Below are 4,550 nucleotides of genomic sequence, written 5' to 3' on the forward strand. Positions count from 1 at the left end.
ATAGGAAACACTAAGGCTGCATTGGTACTGGCAGCCCAAACACAGGTACTAGTTGCACGATTTCCACAAACATGCATCACCAATCACACTTGACTCCAAAAATTGGTACTTGAGCTTTTTGGCGTGTTTGTCACGCGACAGGCAGCCCAATCAAGGCAATGGGTTGTGAATGCAGCCCTAAGGACCCATTCACATTATCACATAACAGGAATGAGAGTTTCCACTATGCAGTTCTTCTGACAGCAAGATTTTCACACGATTTTGCATGTCGCATAGAGCCAATCTATTCCCTATGCGCGTTTGTCGCCCGAAAGGAAGGTCTGGCTCCTTGGCAGCTTGGCTCCTGCTGCTGTCAATCAAATGTTGTGATACGGGAGCAGGAGGCGGGGCCGAGTTGCCAGCTCTAAGTCAATGGACGTAAACGGGGTGGCCTGGAAGCGGCGTTTTTCCGATGGGAAAAAAAAAGAAGTCCAAATCACCAACAACGTCAATGCAAAATGGCCCCCCATTGACTTAAAGCAAAAATGCCCCTCACGGACATCAATGCAAAATGGCCCCCCATAGGTTTCAAAGCAAAAATGCCCCTTATCCACTTCAAAGCAAAAATGCCCCCCACAAACTTCAAAGCAAAAATGCCCCCCAACCACTTCAAAGCAAAAATGCCCCCCTCCCACTTCAAAGCAAAAATGCCCCCCATCGACTTCAAAGCAAAAACACCCCCCACCCACTTCAAAACAAAAACGCCCCCCATCCATTTCAAAACAAAAATGCCCCCCCATCCACTTCAAAGCAAAAATACCCCCCCCCCCCGTAAAATAACTTTTTTTAATAAAAAGTTATTTTACGTTACTGGATTGTATTTTTTAATTCATATGTAAATTAATATTTGTTAAAAAGCCAAATGCAATAATACAAGTACATATAAAAAATATATATTTTTTTAAAACTGTCCATTTCGATTTCTGGCCAAGTGCATCCTGAATTTCTGGTTCCGGTCCAGAATTTTCACTTTGGTGCACTACCTTAGTACCTAGCATGGCTGCCAACAGATACTACAAGTACAAAGTGAACTCTAAAGTCCAATAGGCTTTAGTCATTAAAGCAGGCCATACATGGATCAAAGCATCTATGAGCAGGCTAGTTGTTCTGAAGTCGATCCATCAATCGACTTCAGTACAACCAGCCTGTTGGATTTTTAGCATGCGATCACTGCCACTGACTATAGCCGTTAGCAGTGATCATTGTGTTCTGTCAGCAGGGAAGGCTCCCCACCAGGAGAGTACAATAGCTTTGCAGGAAGGCTTTGATACAGTAAGTGTTGATAGGGGGGGAAGAATCGAGCAACTTTCTTTCCTACTACTTGTGGTGAAAAGAAAATTGTATCTTCTATGACCTGCTTAAGCTACAACTTATGTGTTATCTGCCATGCAGGGCCAGTGCTTCCCCTAGGCAGCTTCCCAGGGCGCAGCCACGGCTACTGTCCCTACTGCCACAGCTACGCCACAGGCTATGCAGTAATTAGAGCTGACCCTGAATGTACTTTGAAAGGGAACGGGCTCTAGGGGGAGCCCTGCTGAAAGGGAACGGGCTCGGGGGGAGCCTACTGAAAGTGAATGGGCTCTGGAGGAACCTACTGAAAGTGAATGGGCTCTGGAGGAACCTACTGAAAGTGAATGGGCTCTGGAGGAACCTACTGAAAGGGAACGGGCTCTGGAGGAACCTACTGAAAGGGAACGGGCTCTGGAGGAACCTACTGAAAGGGAACGGGCTCTGGAGGAACCTACTGAAAGGGAACGGGCTCTGGAGGAACCTACTGAAAGGGAACGGGCTCTGGAGGAACCTACTGAAAGGGAACGGGCTCTGGAGGAACCTACTGAAAGGGAACGGGCTCGGGGGGAGCCTACTGAAAGGGAACGGGCTCGGGGGGAGCCTACTGAAAGGGAACGGGCTCGGGGGGAGCCTACTGAAAGGGAACGGGCTCGGGGGGAGCCTACTGAAAGGGAACGGGCTCGGGGGGAGCCTACTGAAAGGGAACGGGCTCGGGGGGAGCCTACTGAAAGGGAACGGGCTCGGGGGGAGCCTACTGAAAGGGAACGGGCTCGGGGGGAGCCTACTGAAAGGAAACGGGCTCGGGGGGAGCCTACTGAAAGGAAACGGGCTCTGGAGGAGCCTACTGAAAGGGAACGGGCTCGGGGAGGAGCCTACTGAAAGGGAACGGGCTCGGGGAGGAGCCTACTGAAAGGGAACGGGCTCGGGGAGGAGCCTACTGAAAGGGAACGGGCTCGGGGAGGAGCCTACTGAAAGGGAACGGGCTCGGGGAGGAGCCTACTGAAAGGGAACGGGCTCGGGGAGGAGCCTACTGAAAGGGAACGAGCTCCGGAGGACCCTACTGAAAGGGAACGGGCTCGGGGGACCCTACTGAAAGGGAACGGGCTTGGGGGACCCTACTGAAAGGGAACGGGCTCTGAGGGACCCTACTGACAGGGAACGGCTCTGGTGGACCCAAATTTAAGGAGGGGGCTCTGGGGGACCCCAATTTAAAGCAGAGCTCCACCCAAAAGGGGAAGTTCTACTTTAAGGACTGCTCCCCCGCTCCCCATTAAGGATTGGCATCTTTGGGGGCGGGTACCTGAATTTGACAGGTAACCACTCCCACTTCCAGTCCAATCACCTAGGCGATCGGAAGGTGTCCTCCCTCCCTCCCCGTAGTCTTTTGGGACATGTGACAGGTCCCAGTAGACTACAGGACCATTCATTACTCACGCATGCGAAGTGGGCACCCGGCTGTGAAGCCGCAAGCTATCACAGCTGGGTGCCCAAACTGAGGATTGCCGGTAAAACAGGCTGCGGGGGACACACCACGGGACTGGGGGACAGGTAAGTGGCTGTTTTTTTTAAGTCAGCAGCTACAGGTTTTTTTAGCTGCTTTTATTTTTTGACAGGGTGAGTAGAACTCCACTTTAAGGAGGGAGGCTCTGGGGGACGCCGATGTAAAGGATGACTTTGGCAGGTGAGAAAGCACCCAAAGCATCTTCAGCCTTTTTTTGGGGGGCTAGTAGCTGGTCTAGTCTAGCACCGACCCTGCTGCCATGATGAGCTTTATTTTCAACAGTGAGATCAGATAAAGACCATAGTAAGGTCGAATGGCTGAAAATAATTCATTATAGCTTAATGCAGGGGTCTCCAAAAGGGCCAGTTTACCATCCTTCAGACTTTAGGAGGGGGCCAGACTGTGCCCAGTGGGAGTGAACAATGTCCCATCTTTTGTTCCCCATTGTTGGTGTCTCCTCATTGGTATCCGTAGAAGGAAAAGTGCCCGATTGTTGCTGTCAATAGGAATGATAGCGCCCTATGGTTGATTTCAGCGGCAGGAATTACACCCCATCGTTAATGTCAGTGGGAGGAAAATGCCTCAAGGGCCAGATATAGGCAAGCAAAGGGCCACATCCAGCTCCCGGGCAGCAGTTTGGAGACCAATGCATGGAGCTGAATGTGTCGTCAGCTGCAGCTAATTCAACGGCAAAGGAAAAACAGCAAAAAGAAGTTGCTAATCCTGTTAGAATGTGAAAGCCGCCACCGCCGCCTCCTCTCAGCCTTCCTACATATCTTCTGGCTGAATGGTGCTACATAGAAGAAGAGCATGAACAGATCCACCTGACGTAGCATGGTTCAACAGTACACAGTTGCAAGAAAAAGTATGTGAACTCCTTAGGATTACATGGAGTTTAGCATGAATTGGGCATAAAATGTGCTCTGAACGTTATCCAAGTCACAACAATAGAAGAACACAGTCTGCTGAACATAATACTACACAAACATTAGATGTTGCCATGGTTTAATTGCACATAACATGTAATTGTTGTCATTGATGGGAAAATAAATTCCAGAGTTTATCAAGACATTTTGCAGGAAAACGTACGACCATCTGTCCGCCAACTGAAGCTCCGCAGAGGATGGGTGATGCAACAGGACAATGACCCAAAGCATACAAGTAATTCAACAAAACAATGGCTGCAACAGCACAGAATACGCCTTCTGGAGTAACCCAGTCAGAGTCCTGACCTCAACCCGATTGAAATGCTGTGGCATGACCTTAAGAGAGCGATTCACACCAGACATCCCAAGAATATTGCTACACTGAAACAGTTTTGTGAAGAGGAGTGGTCCAAAATGACTCCAGATCGTTGTGCAGGTCTGATCTGCAACTACAGGAAACGTTTGGTTGAGGTTATTGCTGCCAAAGGAGGGTCAACCAGTTATTAAGTCTAAAGGTTCACATACTTTTTCCTCCCTGCACTGTGAATGTTTACATGTTATGTGCAATTAAACCATGGCAACATCTAATGTTTGTGTAGTATTATGTTCAGCAGACTGTGTTCTTCTATTGTTGTAACTTAGATGACGTTCAGAGCACATTTTATGCCCAATTCATGCAAAACCCCACGTAATCCCAAGGGGTTCACATACTTTTTCTTGCAACTGTATGAATAGATCCACCTGACATAGCATGGTTCAACAGTATATGAACAGATCCACCTGACGTAGCATGG

This window comes from Staurois parvus, unplaced genomic scaffold (genome assembly GCF_062004578.1).
Source record: "Staurois parvus isolate SC_StPar_1 unplaced genomic scaffold, SC_StPar_1.0 ptg001427l, whole genome shotgun sequence".
NCBI lineage: Eukaryota > Metazoa > Chordata > Amphibia > Anura > Ranidae > Staurois > Staurois parvus.